General features: G+C 53.1%; 2 protein-coding genes across 2 annotated transcripts in view; one reads left to right on the top strand and one right to left on the bottom strand.

Annotated features, from left to right (window-relative positions):
• LOC125940785 (uncharacterized) overlaps positions 1–19863 on the bottom strand; it is an 847616-nt gene that overhangs the window by 208211 nt on the left and 619542 nt on the right. The gene's annotated exons all lie outside the window — the stretch shown is intronic.
• The window catches only part of LOC125940784 (uncharacterized), a 71711-nt gene that overhangs the window by 33655 nt on the left and 18193 nt on the right, over positions 1–19863 (top strand). The window lies entirely within an intron of this gene.

Here is a 19863-nt window from a genome sequence, read left to right as displayed (position 1 = left end):
GCCGCCACCTCCGCCGCTGAGGCCCATAAGCGCTATCGCCGGAAATGCGAAGTAAAGTACCCGATCCCCGCCGGGATTGAACCCAGGCCTGCGGCGCGGGAGTCGGATACTTTACCAGTCAGCCACGCAAGTGCGCCACCGCGCTGCCGTCTCACTTTACTCCTTTCGCTTGGGAGATTGCGTCGCCAGTTACCCTTGCGCCCGGTTGCAAAATACGCATTTGGTGCCACAGCACAGCGTCGCCCCCCTCCCTCCCTCCCTGCCATACCCCCACGGCCTTTCGCGCGACGGAAGTCGTGTTTGCTCCCCGCCGTGGGTTCGCTCTCCGTGAAAGCGCGCGTCCCCCGCGCGCTTGTACTCGCACATGCGGTGCGCGGCGACGATTTTATCGCCCTTGGAGTTTATACGGAACCTCACGGCGACGGCGACTGCAGAAATCCGCTTGAAGTGTCCATTTAATTGCTATCGCAATAAAAATCTACCTTTGCGTGATGCTTTTAAGCTGAAGAGTTCCATGCGACACTGCCCAGCTAATTGAAGCCAGGTGCAGGAGTGTTTTGATCCCAGCATATTAGCGATGCGAGGGTGCTGCCAAACATAAGGTTAAGAGACTAAACGAGATGGTGTACTTCAAATAAATAATTTGAAACTAATGGAGGCAGAAAAGAACGCTGGTTTTGCAGTCATTCCCGAGAGAGCCTTCAACGAGAAAGCTTTGCGAGCCGTTAAGAAAAATTGCCACCATGGCAATTTTGCCATGGTGGCATTGGGAAAACTGAGTGCCGTACGGATAAAATCCAAGTTTCTGGCCTTCTGCAGAGATGTTGGTCTCGGGATTGCTTGCCAGTGCAATAAAAAATTGCAAAGGAAGGAACCTAATGTGTTGTTCTCCACATGGACACAGAAGCCTGCTATTCTTTTCGGACTACTGTCAGTGAGGGTAGGTATTTGAAGGCAGCAGGTTGCTGCAAAGTAAGCTCAAGGCCCTTGAAGTATATATTCCCTTCTGTACGGACAGTTCGACGGTTCTTTGTGAATACTCTTGCACTGACCTTATGACCTAGTAATGCCTTCTTGATTAATGTTCTAGATTATTTCTATTCAGTTTCGCATGGGAAGCGTCTTACTTCGCTTAAAGCATGCATAAAAAGGATGGTGACGTTTCATTCTTACGGCGAAACGTGTGTCTATGTTGGCGGTTGACCTCGGCGAAACTGCGCCATGACGAAAAAGGGCCGGCGCCGCAACAAATGCTGAGATTGACGTCCCATTTCTCAGGGAGGTCCCGTGACACAAAGTAAATTAGTGGGTTTAAAGAATTCGTTATTTCAGTCTCGATGAGAATCGAGCCCGGGCCTCGGAGGTGCGAGACAGGCACCCTTCCCTGAAACCACGGCTGCTCCCCGGTTCTGGCTTACTAAAGTTGTGCCTAGTGCGTGCGCCGCATCCTGCACTTTAGGTTTTACGTTATGTGTTCATATGTGGCGTTGAGAAGGTCAACTTAGTGCCACACGTGTACTTACTATTGCGGCGCGGTATGTGTTGCAAGAAGTCGAACCCTGATTGTACAACTTGATGTATAACCAAATGAGCAGCATGCATTTGCCTTTGACCTTTGACAACAAGCCCTACCTGCAGCGACAGGATAATAAGAGGCCTAAGCCTTACGGTCGAGTCATCCCCGTTCAACTCTGCACATTCCTAGACTGTAAAAACAAGTTCGCCTTATTTTGACCGAGGTCTAGCGATGGTCTAGCGATGGTCTAGCAATGCACCCTGACAGGGTGCATTGCACTTTAAACATCAGGTGAGTTTGCTATTGGCTGCAGGCTGCCCGTCTTATATCCCAACAGCCCTTGCAGAGACACTACTGCATAAGCTGAAGCGTGGAGCAGATGGGGTGACGGCTACTACGCAGACCTCGAGAATCGGGCCTCAAGTTGCGCCCTATATACAAACTCTCCCATAGGCTGAAAAATGTCGTGGGGTAGTGCGCAAGCGCGGAGTGTCACTGGTTACTTTCGCGCCCGAGAACCTCGAAGAAACTGTGCCCTCCCCCCCCCCCTCCCTTATGCAATGACAGCAACCTTGGCTGCGAGAAAAAAACACGACACTGCCTTCGTGAAATTGTCCACTGTAGTTGTTCATTCAATTACTCGTTAATTCGGTACAGTGTACATTGGGAAAACCGAGCGATGTTTTCAGGATTGATCATGGGAGTGCGCACAAAAAAGTTGAGAAAAAAAGTATGCCCAACCAGTATGCGCACCTGATTGCGCATGTCGGATGTTGTGGCTGTGAGCCACAGCTTCTTGACACTCAGTGACTTGCAGAAGACCTACAATAGTTATTAGAAATAACGAGCAGTATGTGTTAGCGAACAATCGGCATCGTTGTTTGCAGTGGAACTGTCTTTTTTTGGATCCAAGGAAGCATGAAAAACATTCTTGTGGTGGCTGGAATTACGATTTTTTTTCGCACATGCATTACTTTCCTTTGCAAATGTGGGCTTACATGCGAGAAAACGCCTGGAAGCCTATAGCCCATTACGTCTATAGCCCATTCGGGTCATCCCACTTGGTCGCAAATATCCACGACATGCTGGCCAATCAATAGCTAATCGATAATCGACCAATAACCAATAATAGATTCCGGAAAATGCTGGGGATGACTTGGTAGTGCTTAGCCTAGCCCAAATACGCAGCCAATACCTTGCCATAGGCAATAGGTAGCCAAACAATAGCTAATCGATAATCGGCCAATAATCAATAAATTCCGGAAAATGCTGGGGTGACTTGGTAGTGCTTAGCCTAGCCCAGAAGCCAGGACTAGCTATGTGCCCACCAGCTCCTCTGTCTCTTGAGCATTGCGCCTCCAGTGCAAGCTACGCTAGTTTTTTCTACTTTGTAATACGTACTCGTAAAATAAAGCGCAATAGCCTAATAATGTGCGAACGGTTATTTTAAGTTATAAATGTACTGTCCTTTTACACTGATCTACTGAAAAAGCTGGGTACTACGTCTGAAGTACCCAGCTTTCGCCGCCAGGCCTTGCAACTTATTGGAGTTTGAGAATTGCTTTGCGAAATTAAAATTATGATTCTAACTTATTTAGCGAACAGCGTGCGGGATTGTCTCTATAGATAATGTTAAATCCATTTACATCAACGTCTCACTTAATATTTTGGCCAATCGTTAGTTGTAGTCAATAAGAGGACGAAGGAACGCTCTTGAGTCTCTCGCTGAGCGCGCGATCAGCGTTCGTGCACTACCAGTGCGACCTCGATTGCATGAGACGTTAGTGTCTTATAATAATCGTCATGCTACATATGGTGTAAGGTGCTGCAATCCCCCGACCTCACCCTGGAACTTCGCACCGAACATTGCCAACTGCTTCAGCCTCTATCATGCTTGATGACAATCAGCCTGCAGCATCCGCCGCTCCCATCATTTGCGGCAGCGTCCAGCGACAGCGGAACCCTCCTGTCTTTAGTGGCACAGGTGAGACTGACGCGGAAGATTGTGATCACATCCGCTTTCAAGACAGCATTCGCGGAAGTCCTCGGCCGCCTGGCCTTGCGAAAACTCCGTGCTGAATAGCGTCTATGCCAGCGCGCTCAACAGTCCGGCGAGACTTACACAAGCTACATAAAGCATGTCGTGGATATTTGCGACCAAGTGGGATGACCCGATGAAGCTACGTGCCGTAATCTTCTATCTTGCTGACGTTGCGAACCTCTGGTTCCACAATCACGAACGGGAACTACAAACCTGATCCGCTTTCAAGACAGCATTCGCGGAAGTCCTCGGCCGCCTGGCCTTGCGAAAACTCCGTGCTGAATAGCGTCTATGCCAGCGCGCTCAACAGTCCGGCGAGACTTACACAAGCTACATAAAGCATGTCGTGGATATTTGCGACCACGTCGATTCTACCATGAGGGAAGAGGACAATAAGAAGCATATCCTAAATGGAATCCAGGATTACGCATTTCAAATGCTTTTAGCACCAAACCCTACTTTTGTCGCCACTGTGGTTACTCTTCGCCAGAGCTTCGATGAGGTGCGTCGACAAAGATCCTTGAGCGCAGCGCTGTTGCACCAGGCCAATCTCTCAGGCCTCACGCTCGAATCGTCGCTCTCCATTCAGATAAAGGATTTCATTCGTGAGAAGGTGGCGCCCCAACTCTCTACGCTCTCTCTAGGCGATCGACCTCTACAGCGTGACACATCTCTGGCTGCTTCCATTAGGAGGGCCATTCGCGAGTAACTTGCCGAGTCGCTACCTTTGGCTCAGCCCTGTAGTCACGTGGCTGCATCTCTGACCTAAGCCGCAGTCGCAGCGCGACCTGCACCTTCGACATTCGCGTTTCCTGCAACAAGGCGACCTCACAGTGCCACCTCCCGCGTCGCCTCCAATTCCGCTACGAAGCCAAGTTGAGAACCATTGGCGCACACGCGACAACGCGCGTATGTGTGTCGATTGCAGTTTCGTCGGCCATGTCGCATGCTTCTGCCATCGTTGCATGCCACCTGCTAAACCTGCTGTCACAACGCCTGGATATGGCTATTCCCACGATGCTACCGGGCATTCCATGCGTCCCAACCCAGATTTTTCGCTCTCACCTCGACGCCCTTTCGGCGACCATCGTTCGCCGTCACCGCGTTGTCGCTCGCTTTCCCCCTTACGTCTTCGCCTGTCACCTAGCGAGATAAACCAGTTGCTGGAGCTCCGCAGGCCCGATCTGCCAGTTTCCTGACTTCTACAAGGCGTGCACAGTCACCACGCAATTTATTGGACGGTTTGGTCGAGGAAACCGCCACAACTGTGCTTATTGATACTGTGGCTGCAGTATCTGCCAAAGACGAAAAGCTTTGTCCTAAGTTCCAAGGTCACCACCCCATTGTCTGGTATGCTACTGCGCACCGCGAGTGCGCACTATATGGCACCGCTTGCTCAATGTACCGCAAGGGTGGGCCTTTTTCCGGCTGTCTTATGTCCCCATGACATCATTCTCGGATGGAACTTCTTTTCTCACCATCGTGCATCATCGACGGTGCCCAGGACGAAGTGGCGCTTTTCTGGCTTTCCGATGCCCCGCTGCCCGGCCCTTCTGCAAGTAAAGCCGCCAAGCTCTCCGTTGTATCCGATACGGACATACGAATAGTCGGTTCTTGTGCCCGTATCTTGCCCCATGGCGCCAGACGATACGGTACTTTTTACACCGTCGCCTATTTTTCTACGTCACAATGCTCTACCTCCCCCGTTTGTTGTCCTCAACATGGATTATCCGCTATGCTTGTGCGTAACCCGATTCAATACCCTGTGACCTTGCTGCGCGGAGAATCACTAGGTCCTGTTCAGTCCCTTGACCCTCTTCATATTCTCGATACTTCCGACGACATGGCCTGTTATCAGCTGGACGCCCTCACTTCTCCCGTGCTGTGCTCATCATCATCCTCATTGTCGTCATCGTCCCGTCCTCCTAACTGCTTCCTTGAGGCTACTGACAGTCAGCCTGGAGCAACCACGGCTCCGTTGCGAACATTTGCGGCGCAGTCCAGCGGCAGCGGGAGACTCCTGTCTTTAGCGGAACAGGTGAGACTGACGTGGAAGATTGGCTCTCTACCTACGAGCGCGTCAGTGATCACAAGTGGAATGACCTGACGAAGCTACGTACCGTCATCGTTCTTGCTGACATTGCGAACATGTGGTAAGCCGCGGCGGCCGCATTTAGATGGAGGCGAAATGCAAAAACTCCCGTCTGCTTACGTTGTGTAGTGCACGTTAAAGAACCCCAGGTGGTCAAGATTATTCCGGAGCCCTCCACTACGGCGTGCCTCATATTCAAAACTGGTTTTGGAAGGTTGAACCCTAGAAAGAAAAAAAAACCTCTGGTTCCACAATCACGAGCGGGAACTACAAACCTGATCCTCTTTCAAGACAGCATTCGCGGAAGTCTTCAGCAACCCGGCCTTGCCAAAACTTAGTGCTGAACAGCGTCTACGCGAGCACGCTCAACAGTCCGGCGATACTTACACAAGCTACATAAAAGATGTGCATATTTGCGTCCACGTCGATTCTACCATGAGTGAAGAGGATAAGGTGAAGCATATCCTCAAGGGCATCGAGGACGACGCCTTTCGAATGTTTCTAGCGCGAAACCCTACGAAGTATGGATCTACAAGTGTAAATCGTGCCTGTGCTACCTTGATGGCATCGTCGTGTTTTCGCCAGATTTCCCATATCACCAGCAAGTCCCCGCGCTTCTTAAGAATTTTTGCTCGTCATTTGATTGCGACCAGCCAACCAATCCTGGGAGAATGGCGACAGTCACTCGCAGCGTCCACAATGGTTCTGATCCTCCATTACGCCAGCGACCATACCGCGTGTCGCCAGCCGAGCGACAGATGATTAACGAGCAAGTCACGATACGCTGCACCGTGGCGTCATTGGCCCTTCGCACAGTCCTTGGGCGTCTCCTGCAGTATTATTACGCAAGAAGGACAGATCAATACGCTTCTGTGTAGATTACCGTCGACTCAATAAGATCAGTCATCAAGATGTCTATCCAAGATGTCTATCCGCTGCCTCGGACAGATGACGCCCCCAACTCCTTACAAGGCGTGGAGTATTTCTTATCTTTGGATCTTCGCTTCGGCTATTGGGCAAGTGCCGATGGCTCACGACTGTGAGAAGCCAGGTTTCGTCACGCCCGATGGCTTGTACGAATTCACCGTACTGCCATTGGGGCTCTGCAACGCACCAGCTACTTTCGAGCGTGTGGACGCCATACTTCGTAACCACAAGTGGAAAACATGAGAGTCCAACCTCGATGGCATCGCCGTGTTTTCGCCCGATTTCCCGACGTACCTGATTCGCTTGTGTGAGATAATAGGCAGTTTTAAAATTGGGCCCCCAAGCCTCGTTGCGTTAGTTGCTCTTGGGTTTAGAGGAGTAGCAGAGTTTGGGAATTTTGGCAAACGCAGACAGCGTTGGGTCAAGCGCTCATGACGCCACAGTGGGGAAAATAAAAATGATTGAAAAGCTTTTATTGAATAAAACAAAGAAGAAAACCTTTTCTTGCGCGTGAAAACGAACAGAATGCATTTTTGAGCAAGGAGAGCCAACAATAAAATGTCATACAGGTAGTCGCTGTGTTAGTACTATGAATTAAGTAAACTAAGTTAAGTTAAGCAAATAAATCGCAACCAAGTGCTCTTAAATGGTTTTTTTTGTCATTCACTTCAAAATGGCGAGTTCACCTGTGTAAAATGGCAAAAATCAGTCGAAGGACTGCAAGTTTGCTCTTGCGATTATCTGCTGTACGCTTATTTGAGTTAAGCTGACATCGAAGATCTATTTCTACCGTTGCCAGAAGCGGTTTACCGACGACATGGCCAGCGGCAGTATACGTCTCGCAAAGGTTGCGTATTGACCGTAGCGAAAATGTTTTCTTCGTACCCTCTGCAAGATTTTTCGCAACTTGTGGCCATAGCTTAACGCCCTGAAAAGGGTTCGCTGCGAGCACTTCAAGCAATCTCTGGATGTCATCATCTGCTGTGTAGTGCGAGCGCACGTACGTAGCTCTCTCTGAGCAGTCATGCTTACTGCCCGAGAAATACGGCTATCTCGCGATTTCTCGTCCCCCGTGACGGTGACCCAGGACGGCTTGGAGGTCCATGCTAGTTTTCAATTTTTGGGACTTGGGTTAACGCGAATGCAAGAGCCCAAGACTGCCGTCGGTGCTGCGCATGCGTACTTGCCGCCCGCAATTCTCTTGGGTCCCCAACGCGCTTGGGCCCCCAATAAGCTCTCTAACGACCTGCCTCACCTCTGCGGCCTCCCACTCAACATCGAAGAGTGCTGTTTTGCTGCCTGCAAGTTCACAATATTGGGAAAAGTTGGATCGGAGGATGGTGTGCTTACTTACCCAGCCAAGCTTCGCGCGGTTGCACTGTTTCCGATGCCCGCAGCTTTATTGGGCTATGCTCTTATTTTCGGCGTTTTGTGTGCAATTTCGCAAATATCATCGTACCACTGACCAATTTTCTTACCGCTAGCAACGGCATCTGCGCGTGGTCAACTTCGTGCGAGAAAGCCTTAAAGTAACTACGTCGCCTACTTACTTCGCCACCCATTCTTCGAAATAGATCCCACAGGGCCTACCAGAGGTACACACGGATGCCAGCGGCATCGGACTTGGTGCAGTCCTAGCGCAACGGAATGAGGGATACTTGTACGTCGTACAAGTAGCCATAAGCGTCGATGTCCTATTTTGTCTATGCCTATATGGTCGCCTTTTTGACATTGTTACCGACCACCACGCCCTTTGCTAGCTGTCCTCTTTGGGTCAAGCGATCCGTCAGGTCGCCTCGGCCGCTGGTCACTTCGCTTATAAGATATGACATCTGCGTTGTCTACCGATCGGGCAGGACGCGCTCTGACGCCGATGTGCTTTCCCGATCGCCGATACTTTCCGATGCGGTTTCAATGTCAACGCCCTTCGCATCCATGTCACCCATCTACGCCGCGGATATACCAGACGAGCAGCGTAAGGATCCCCTGCTTTAAACTATGCTGAATTTCCTCCACAATCTATCCGTCACACCCTCTTTTCGAACACTCATCGCCAAGCCGCTCATTGGTACACGGCAACGTCCTTTACCGCAGAAATTATTTGCTTCATGGTCGCAAATTGCTGCTTGTGATACCATGGCACATGCGTTCTGACATATGCGCTTTATTTTCATGCTGCTCCTCATAATGGTCACGCCGGCATTCTGAAAACTTCTAGGCTGAGGCAGCGTTTCTATTGGCACGGCATGTATCACTTCATGCGCCAGCACGTACGCGCTTGCACGGCATGCCAGAGGTTCCTGCGTGCCTCCTGGCGAGTTACAGCCGATGGCCTGTCCGGATCGACGCTTTGATCACGTCGGCATAGACATATTGTCACCTGTAGTAGTGGGCATAGGGCAAGCGCAGAGGCGCAAGAAGAAAGAAGTGCGCGTGCTAACCGCCCCGCTCGATAGCTGCCTCTCGCTGCCGTTTTCGCCAGAGCCCCAGCCGCTTCCAATAAACGTCGTCAGCCCCTTTTGAAGACCCGTGGCAAAGTGGTGGAGGTGCGGGGTATTTATCACTCATGCCACAGACTCCTCCTGGGAGCAGAAGCACCAGCCCTGTGTTAGTCGATACTCCCGTCCATCGGACCAGCCGCAGGATCCGGGGACTGCCCCCTGAAGACACCGTAGTGCTTCAGACTACCTCAACCGGTATGGAACGTGCAATGACGAACCGGTATACTCTTCAGAACCCGCTGGCGCCGAAGTCGTTCCATGGCGACATCTTCGAAGACGTCGAAGACTGGATGACCGACTTCGAGCGCGTCGCCGAATACAACGAATGGGACGACGCGACTAAACGTAGGAATGTCTACTTTTGCCTCGAGGACGGCGCGCGTACATGGCTTCAAAACCGTGAGGAGCAACTGACGTCGTGGCGCGAGTTCCGCCGTCATCTACTGGACACTTACGCCAGTCCTGATCGCCGCGAACGAGCCGAACGGGCAATTCAGGTCCGCGTCCAGCTTCCCAACGAAAGCGTTACCGCGTTCGTTGAAGATATGACGCGCCTCTTCAGACGAGCAGACCCTGGAATGACCGAGGACAAGAAGTTGCGTCACCTGATGCGAGGGGTGAAGGAGCAGCTCTTCGCTGGTCTGGTGCGCAATCCTCCGCAGACTGTCGCCGAATTTCTATCCGAGGCGGTCAGTATGGAGAAGACGCTTCAGCAGCGCTCTAACTTTTACGAGCGGCAAGTGAACGCGACTATGGACATGTCCACGGCCATCGGAAGCCACAATGACAACCTTCGAGACCTCATCCGCAGAGTTGTGCGCGAAGAGATACTGAAGGTTTACGGCACCCCACAAGCCACGGTGAGCTCCATTGCGAGTGTAATAAGAGATGAAGTGCACCAAGCGCTCCGGTCCACCGTTCCTTTTTCTAACATCGCGCCTGCACCTTCTGTACACCACCGTGCGACCTACGCAGAAGTCTTGCGACAGCCTGCTTCGTCTCCGCCGCTGTTTGTTCAAGCCGCTCATCCGGTTGCACTCCCACCAGCCCAACCGGTGCCATACATCGAGGAACGACGCACGCCTCCACCGTTTCCCCATGCCGCTTCTCCGGTTGTGCTTCCGCAAGAGCGACCAGTGCATTACGCCGATGATCGACGCATGCCCCCTCGGAAGTCAGAGGTTTGGCGCACTCCGGATCGCCGTCCTCTGTGTTTCCACTGTGGTGAGGCAGATCATTTGTACCGCCAGTGCCCATACCGACGCCTCGGGTTGCGGGGCTTTTCTGCCTACTCGCCGCCACCCCGACTGGGCCAACGACCTCGGGACATTGAGGATTATCTGGCTCAGCAACGCATGCCACCGCCTACCGGGCGGCAGTCACGCTCGCCGTCGCCAAGGCGATTTTCACCATCGCCCCAGCGGTATTCGAGCGGACGGTCGCCAAGTCCCCGCCGGGAAAACTAACTACAGCGACCTTTGGGGGCGAGGCCGCTGGCAGTCGACGCGCTGAAGACCTCCGATCGACGCGAGTAAACAAGGGTACCGGTACGCCATCAACTGAACGGAATGACCGGCTTTCGCTCGACATACCGGTGGTGATCGACGGTTACGCGGTTAGCGCTTTAGTGGACACCGGAGCGGACTATTCTATATTAAGCGGGAAGATGGCGACGTTTCTGAAGAAAGTAATTACACCTTGGCATGGCTCGCAGATTCGTACGGCTGGCGGTCACGTCGTTACTCCACTGGGAACCTGCACGACAAGAGTTCGGATTCGAGGATCGACATTCGTGGCGAGTTGCCTTGTCCTACGCGAATGCTCCCGCGACGTCATTCTCGGAGTTGACTTCCTGCAGGAATACGGCGCTGTTATTGACTTACGGGGCGGTGTAGTCACCTTCTCAGCCGACCAAGCAATCGACGCAAACGACGACAATCGACGTGATGACGCGCTACGTGTTTCCGCCGAAAGTGTTACGCTTCCTCCACGAGCCAGTGTTCTAGTCGAAGTGATGTGCGGTGGAATGCGCGAAGGTGGAGTGGTCGCAGAAAGTAACTTAGCGCATCTACTGACACAAGGTGTTTGTGCGGCCAGGAGTGTGCTACAGCTTCGTGATGGCCGATCTAAGTTGCTAGTCACCAACTTTAGTAATGAGCATCGACACCTCTTCCGCGGTACTTCGATAGCGTTTGCCGAAGAAGTGGAACACGTAGCTGAATGTTTTGCCCCTGAACCAGTGAGGCTGGCTGACAAGTCACTGGGCACCGTCGACATTAATCCCGAGTTATCTAACGACAAACAGGCAGCACTGCACGAGCTCTTGCTTGAATTCAGGGCATGCTTCGCAAGCTCGTCTAAGGTACACCAGACTTCGGTTACAAGGCACCGGATCATCACATGCGACGACGCACGCCCGATACACCAGCAGCCTTACCGCGTGTCCGCAAAGGAACGCGCGGCGATTCGTACGCAAGTACAAGAGATGCTTGAAGATGGCGTGATCGAACCTTCCAACAGCTCATGGTCGTCTCCGGTCGTTCTTGTCAAAAAGAAAGACGGAACGCTACGCTTTTGCGTCGACTACCGGATGCTCAACAACGTAACTAAAAAGGACGTGTACCCACTGCCACGTATCGACGACTCGTTAGATAGACTGCGGCGTGCCCAGTACTTTTCGTCACTCGATTTGAAAAGTGGATACTGGCAGATCGAGGTAGATGAACGAGACCGCGAGAAAACTGCCTTTGTGACTCCCGACGGCCTTTACGAATTTCGAGTGCTCCCTTTCGGTTTGTGTTCAGCCCCAGCAACTTTCCAGCGCATGATGGATACTGTCCTCGCTGGATTGAAGTGGCAGACTTGCCTTGTGTATCTTGACGACGTAGTTGTCTTTTCTGAAACATTTGAGCAACATCTTCATCGCCTGCGGCATGTGCTAGAAGCGCTCCGATCGGCTGACCTCACGCTTAAACCAGAGAAGTGCCACTTCGGTTATGAAGAGCTCAAGTTTCTCGGACACGTCATCAGCGCCAAAGGAGTTCGACCCGATCCCGACAAGCTTGCCGCTGTAGCAGCTTTTCCTCTTCCTGCCGACAAGAAGGCCGTCCGACGCTTCCTGGGCTTGTGCGCGTATTATCGCCGCTTCATCGACAACTTCTCGAAGATTGCGGAACCCCTGACTCGCCTTACCAGGGATGACACGCCATTTGCCTGGACGAATGAGCAACAAGCGGCCTTCGCTGAACTACGCCAACGCATGCAGTCAGCACCCGTCCTGGCACATTTCGACGAAGAGGCTGACACCGAGGTGCATACTGACGCCAGCAACATCGGCCTTGGCGCAGTACTCGTCCAACGTCAAGACGGCATTGAACGAGTAATAGCCTATGCTAGCCGCTCGCTGTCCCGTGCCGAGGCGAACTACACTACTACAGAAAAAGTGTCTCGCGGTCGTCTGGGCGATCACGAAGTTTCGCCCTTATCTCTACGGCCGTCCCTTCAAAGTGGTGACAGACCACCATGCTCTATGTTGGTTGGCGAACATACGCGATCCTTCAGGACGACTGGCACGGTGGAGCTTGCGGCTACAGGAGTTCGACGTCACCATAGTTTATAAGTCTGGCCGCAAGCACGAAGACGCCGACACGTTGTCGCGTGCTCCCGCCGAATCTTTCAGTCGACAGTCAGAGGACGACGACGGCTTCCTGGGCGCCCTTACTACGTCGGACTTGGTCAAATCGCAGCGTGACGACGCTGAAATTCGACCTCTCATCGACCACTTAGAGGGCCGTGATACAACCATACCACGCCATCTATAGATATACGTCGCGTCTTGACGTCCTTCTGTCTACGAGACAATGTGCTGTACAAGAAGAACACCCGCCCGAATGATCGAGCCTACCTCCTAGTAGTTCCCAAAGACTTGCGGGACGATATTCTTTTCGCTTGCCACGACGAGCCTACATCTGGCCACCTCGGCTCCTCACGAACGCTTGCTAGAGTGCGCGAGATGTATTACTGGCCCGGACTTTCAGCAAGCGTCAAGCAGTATGTGAAAGGCTGCCGTGAATGTCAGCGACGAAAGTCACCACCCCTGAAGCCCGCCGGGTTATTGCAACCCATTGAACCACCTCATAAGCCATTCGACCAAGTCGGCTTGGACATTCTTGGGCCTTTTCCTCTGTCAACCGACGGCAACAAGTGGGTGATTGTCGCCACTGACTATTTAACCCGCTATGCCGAGACAGAGGCGCTCCCACGAGCCACGGCTTCTGAGGTAGCGCAGTTCTTCATGAGTCACATTGTATTGCGCCATGGTGCCCCAGCCACTGTTATCACAGATAGAGGAACGGCGTTCACGGCACAGCTCACGGACGAAATTTTTCAACTAAGCAACACCAGGCATCGAAAGACGACCGCTTACCATCCGCAGTCCAACGGCCTTACGGAGCGATTAAACGAGACCATCACAGACATGATCTCTATGTACATCGACGTCCAGCACAAAACATGGGATCGTATCCTGCCTTATGTGACCTTCGCGTATAATACCGCCGTACAAGAAACAACGCGCTTCACACCATTTCGCCTTGTCTACGGCCGCGAAGTACAGACGATGCTGGACGCTATGCTTCCGTGCCACGACGCCGAGAACCTAACTACTGACGCCGAAGAATTTGCTCAGCGCGCTGAGGAGGCTCGCCAGCTCGCGCGGCTGCACATCGGTGAGCAGCAACACGCAGATGCACGGCGCTATAACATCCGTCACCGGCAAGTGCGCTACAGTCCCGGCGACCAAGTGTTGGTGTGGACCCCTGTTCGCCGCCGTGGCCTTTGTGAAAAGTTGCTCAGCCGGTATTTTGGCCCGTACAAAGTGCTGCGCCGCATTAGTGACGTGAACTATGAAGTCGTTCCTGACAGTGCGGCGCAAACACGGCGCCGACAACCACCTAGTTCTGACGTAGTTCACGTCGTACGCATGAAGCCTTACGTTGCGCGTTAGTGATTTTTACGCGCCCATTTGCACCTAATGCACTTACCTCTTCGTTTCTAGAGAGGTAGAGAATTGTTTCTAGCTACGCTGCTGTAGCTCTCGCTGTGTTCTGTGCGCGAGCATCTTCATTGAGCGTGTGTTTTTTTTTTTTTGTTTGTTTTCCTTTCCCACACCACTTCTTGAGCATCGAGCCGATGCTCTTTCCGAGGAAGGGGGGAAATGTCACCTGTAGTAGTGGGCTTAGGGCAAGCGCAGAGGCGCAAGAAGAAAGAAGTGCGCGTGCTAACCGCCCCGCTCGATAGCTGCCTCTCGCTGCCGTTTTCGCCAGAGCCCCAGCCGCTTCCAATAAACGTCGTCAGCCCCTTTTGAAGACCCGTGGCAATATACTGACCACTACCCTGCAGGTCCTCGGGTAACCGATGAATAATTGAAGGTGTCGACCACTTCACGCGCTACGCCAAGACGGCTGCACTCCCGGCGGCCTCTCCCCGCGAAACCCGACGTGTAGTCGTCGACTCTTCCGAGGATGCTATGGCCTACAATTTGTAAACCACCATTTCAAGGCATATATTTCTACTTGCTGCGACGCGGCTAGCGTTGGCATTGCGTTGCCGTCCTGGTTTTCTTCGACATTTTCTTTGTAGGAAGGTGACGCAGCATCTCCTGCTCCTACTTCATCCATTACGACAAATATTTCATGACGCTTTGAAGTAGCGCCAATCACCGTGGCATAAGTGCGCACGCAATCTTGCCGTTCGTGACCGAAAGCACGACATTTAGTGCAGCGTGCGTTTAGCAGCCGCTGCGAATGTTTTCCTTCATTTGACAACGCAGAAAAGTGCTCTGCTTAGCACCCCTACCAAAACTGCGGCTCTTTGGAACACATCCGGCAACTCATCCGGGATGATGCCATCACGCAGCGTCACACCAGCGACGCGCGTTGTCGAATCGGCCTGTTCAAATTCTGGCACGCTCCACTTCGCTAGCTTGACGTCCTTCACGTCGTCACTCACTAAGCTCTTTTCGCACAGTCCCCTTCGGCACTTCAAAAACCGACCCAGTACACTTTTGCTGCAAGATCCTGCTTCACAGGGTCGATAACAGCAATGTATTGCCCCTTTATCCTAATTCCTCCGCAGCTCACGAACTGATTTTTCGCTTCTGAGGTACGCAGCTTGAGCATCCAAACAAGACTGCTTTGGTACGGCCCGATGCCACTCCACTCACCACTTTGATGGCGCCCAGTTGTTTAAGCGCGGAACGGAAAACCTCGAACCGGAATGGGATTCCTCCAAAGCCGCAATGCACGAAAACACACGGTTTTATTCTTTCATCTGATGGCAATTAACGTAGGAAGAACAAATTTGTAGCCTGCTCGCGGACTGAAACCCTTTACACCGGGGCCAGACGCGGCCGCCGAAACACCGTCGGAGCACGCCAGGATGCATCCGGACAACCAACGCGCCAAGGCATTCGACGCCACAGACGCATGCATCGACACGCGGCTTAGGATGCCGTTATCTTGTTTTATCTAGGGACCATAGGTTGACATAGATTTACTGTATATGCTCTCCTTAGGGAGCACATTTGCACATCTGACAGAACGCGCCGCTCGCGCCCCTATTAGCCAAATCTGGTCACATGCGCAAAAACATTCTTTCAAGGGAAAGTTAACTTCATGGCTGCGCATGCACCATCGTTTCGATGACCTGCAGTGCCACCCGCCGCGCCACGTCGTCGCGAGCCTCTGTGCGCTAAAGTCCCTATAAAAGAAAAGTACCGCCATCTACTCTTTCCTCCGCCGTCCCCTCTCCTAAAGCCCTTTTTTTTCTTTACATTTTGCTTGCGAAAGAAAGTCGACGGTGGCGCACCTAGAAAGTCTACGTTGAAGCTTTCAGGCCGGGTGCGCCGCCGCCACCGCCGCCGGCGACCGCGGCTACGCAAAGGACTTTCAACGTGGATCTGAGGCGATAAATATATATATATATATATATATATGTATATTGTACTGAAGGGACTGGGCCATGGTGCTGGTGAAGGAAGAAGACAAGCAACGCTTGCTCGCCCGCTTCGCCATAGCTCCCTTTTGACTTGCGTCTGCCGTTCTAACGCCAGATCGAGTGCTGCTAGGAAAACATCCCGATTGCATCTGGTGGAGGTGCTGGGTTTCTCTTCCACATCCTGGAACTCCGCAGTCGGACGCTACCAAAAGCTCCTGCGATGAATGATCCCGGACCGTCCCAGGCTGCTGCTCCGGTACCCCCGACCATTGTCTGCCCTGGCGTCGTCCGGCAGCGCGATCCTGCTATCTTTAGCGGAGCAGAGGACCTCGACGTCGAGGGCTGGCTCGCCGAATACGCCCGTGTAAGCGCATATAATAAGTGGGCCGACAGCGACAAGCTCACTAATGTAGGCTTTTATTTGACGGGCGTGGCAAACCTCTGGTTCAGAAATCATGAAACCAGTTTTACCACCTGGTCCGCTTTTGCAAGCACTTTAACTGAGGTTTTCGGCCGTCCCGCCGTTCGCCGCCTTCGTGCTGAGCAGCGATTGCGTGGTCGCGTTCAACGCACTGACGAGAGCTTTACCAGCTACATTGAAGACGTGCTCTCGCTCTGCCGGCCCGTCAACTCATCCATGGACGAAGCTGACAAGATCAAGCACGTCATGAAAGGCGTCGATGACCACGCCTTCCAGATGCTCGTCGCCAAGAGTCCCCAGACCGTTGCCGAGGTAATTCAGCTCTGTCAGCAGTACGACGAGCTGCGCAAGCAGCGTGCCACAACACGTTGTGCTGCTCAGCAGGATACCGCGGATCTCGCTCCCTTGGATTTTAGCCGCGACGCTGCCGACATTTCTGCTTTAATGCCGCAAATACAGCAGTTCATCCGCCAGGAAGTCGCGCGGCAACTGTCTCTGGCGACTAGCCTTTCTGAGCCGGTGACTTCCTTGGCTCCTTCGCTTCGTCAGGTGCTTCAAACGCAAGTTGCTGAGGCGCTACCAGCTGCCCCTCATCCGCAGCCCGTTGTTGACCACTGACGTACGCTAACGTTGTCGCCCGGCCTTATGCTCCTCCGGCTCCTGACGCCTACCGGACCACCGGAACTTTCCATGTGCCGCCACCACCTTCACGCCCGGTTCCCGTTCCTTACTCGGCCGCTGGAGCCCCTGTCGTCAACCCATGGCGCACACCTGATAACCGGCCAATATGCTATTCCTGTGGTTTCCCGGGCCACGTAGCACAATTCTGCCGCCGTCGCAACTACCGTTTCCCTGACAGTGGGAGCGCCTCCGGCTACATGCCTGCTCGACTTCCGCGTCATGATGTGTCTAATCTTCCTCCGGACTCGTCTTCTCGTCGCCGCCCCTTCGATTCACGCCGGTCGCCCTCCGCACGTCGTCGATCCCTTTCCCCCATGGTTCGTCGACTCAGTCCTGCCCGCGAGGAAAACTAACAGTCGCAGTTCCCGAGGCAAGAACTGCGTTTACGTCGAACATTTCAAGGCCTCATTTTTCTCCTGCGAACGAAATTGAACTGTCCGTCGATGGCGTCACCGTACACGCACTTATTGACACCGGAGCCGCCGTTTCTGTTATTAGTCAAAAGTTTTGCCGCCATTTGAACAAAGTGACCACCCCACTTGCTCATCTATCGCTGCGTACGGCAACATCGCATTGCATTCAGCCTTCAGCATCATGCACAGCTCCGGTCGTCATTCAAGGCGTTTTGTATGTTGTCGAATTTGTCGTTCTATCCCGTTCCTCACACGACGTCATTCTTGGATGGAACTTCCTATCTCTGAACCAAGCTGTTGTTGACTGCGCTCGTGCCGAACTTACGTTATCAGTGCCGTGCTTTGAGCCTGACGACCACCATTCTACTAAAGTTGTTGCTGCCACGGACATCGACATCGCACCTTTCTCAGCCGCTCTGGTCCCTGTGTCGTGTGACTCTGTCGCGAACTCATCTGTTTTGTTTACGCCGTCAGCCTCTTGTGCGAGCCGTCGGAACCTTCTGCTTCCTGTTGCTATCGTCACTTTTTGCGGCGGTTCTGCTGCCCTTTACGTGTGCAATCCCTCCGCGTGCCCTTCATCCATACTCCGCGGCGAGTGCTTGGGGAGCTCTGAATATTTCGACTGCACCCTCCCAGCCACCATGTTTGACGATGCGGCACCACTTCCGCTTTGCGCCGTCACTCCTCCTGGCGCGACCGATGCCCCTGTGGACGTCTTTGTTTATGCCGTCGACTCGGCACTCACACCTGTCCAGCACGACGAAATTATCCAGCTCCTCCAGCGTTTTCGGGCCTCCTTGGACATTGGCCAACCGTCTTTGGGTCGAGCGTCAGCAGTCGTTCACCATATCGACACCGGTCAACAAACCCCTTTGCGCCAGCGTCCGTATCGTGTGTCGGTCGCTGAACGCCGGATCATCGACCAGCAGGTTGACGACATGCTACAGCGTGGCATCATCCAGCCCTCTAACAGTCCCTGGGCATCTCCGGTTGTCCTCGTTAAAAAGAAAGACGGCTCCATAAGGTTCTGCGTCGACTATCGCCGCCTTAACCGCATAACGCGCAAAGATGTCTACCCTCTGCCGCGCATCGACGATGCCTTGGACAGCCTACAGGGTGCGGAATTCTTTTCTTCACTGGATCTGCGCTCCGGGTACTGGCAAGTGCCGATGGCAGAGGCCGATCGCCAAAAGACAGCCTTTGTAACACCTGATGGCCTATATGAATTCACCGTCATGCCCTTTGGCCTCTGCAACGCGCCTGCCACTTTCGAACGAATGATGGACACCATTCTCCGAGGCCTGAAGTGGAACACGTGCCTTTGCTACTTAGATGACATTGTAGTTTTTTCTACCGACTTTGCATCACACCTCAGCCGCCTCGAGCAAGTCCTTGCGTGCCTCCTCGCTGCAGGACTGCAGCTAAATTTGAAGAAATGCCACTTCGGCGCTCGCAAGCTTACTATCCTCGGTCATGTGGTCTCAAAAGACTGTATCCTCCCGGACCCTACGAAACTTAGTGCTGTATCCGCGTTCCCCAAACCAACTACCCTGCAAGAGCTTCGCAGCTTCATCGGCTTATGCTCCTATTTCCGCCGCTTCGTCCGCAATTTTGCCTCCATAATCGCCCCCTTGACCGCGCTTCTTATCGTCCGTTCCGAGCTACCGGACTGGTCCCCGGCATGTGACGACGCATTTCAAGTACTGCGCCGCCTTCTCACTTCACCGCCAGTACTGCGCCACTTCGATCCCTCTGCTCCAACTGAGATTCACACGGACGCTAGTGGTGTCGGGCTAGGTGCTGTTCTTGCACAGCGCAAGCATGGCTTCGATGAGTACGTCGTAGCGTATGCCAGCCGCACCCTTACCAAAGCTGAGGCGAACTACTCCGTTACTGAAAAGGAATGTTTGGCCATTATTTGGGCTATCGCAAAATTTCGACCTTACTTGTATGGGCGCCCTTTTGACATCGTGACCGACCATCATGCCCTATGCTGGTTGTCTTCACTCAAAGATCCAACTGGTCGGCTCGCTCGTTGGGCGTTACGCCTACAAGAATACGACATCCGTGTTTTTTATCGCTCCGGCCGCAAGCATTCAGACGCAGACGCTCTTTCCCGGTCACCCCTGTCATCTGATCCTATCTGCTCGTCGATTTCCGCCTGCGGTGCCTTCGCCCTCAACATTTCCGACATGCCATCAGAGCAGCGCAAGGACCCATGGATCTGTTCGCTTCTCGACTTCCTGTCTAGCCGGTCGCCAGCGCCGATCTCTCG

This window comes from Dermacentor silvarum, chromosome 10, assembly GCF_013339745.2.
Source record: "Dermacentor silvarum isolate Dsil-2018 chromosome 10, BIME_Dsil_1.4, whole genome shotgun sequence".
Taxonomy (NCBI): Eukaryota; Metazoa; Arthropoda; class Arachnida; order Ixodida; family Ixodidae; genus Dermacentor; species Dermacentor silvarum.
The sequence above is the reverse complement of the archived record's forward strand: the minus strand, read 5'-3'. Positions and strand labels throughout refer to the sequence as shown.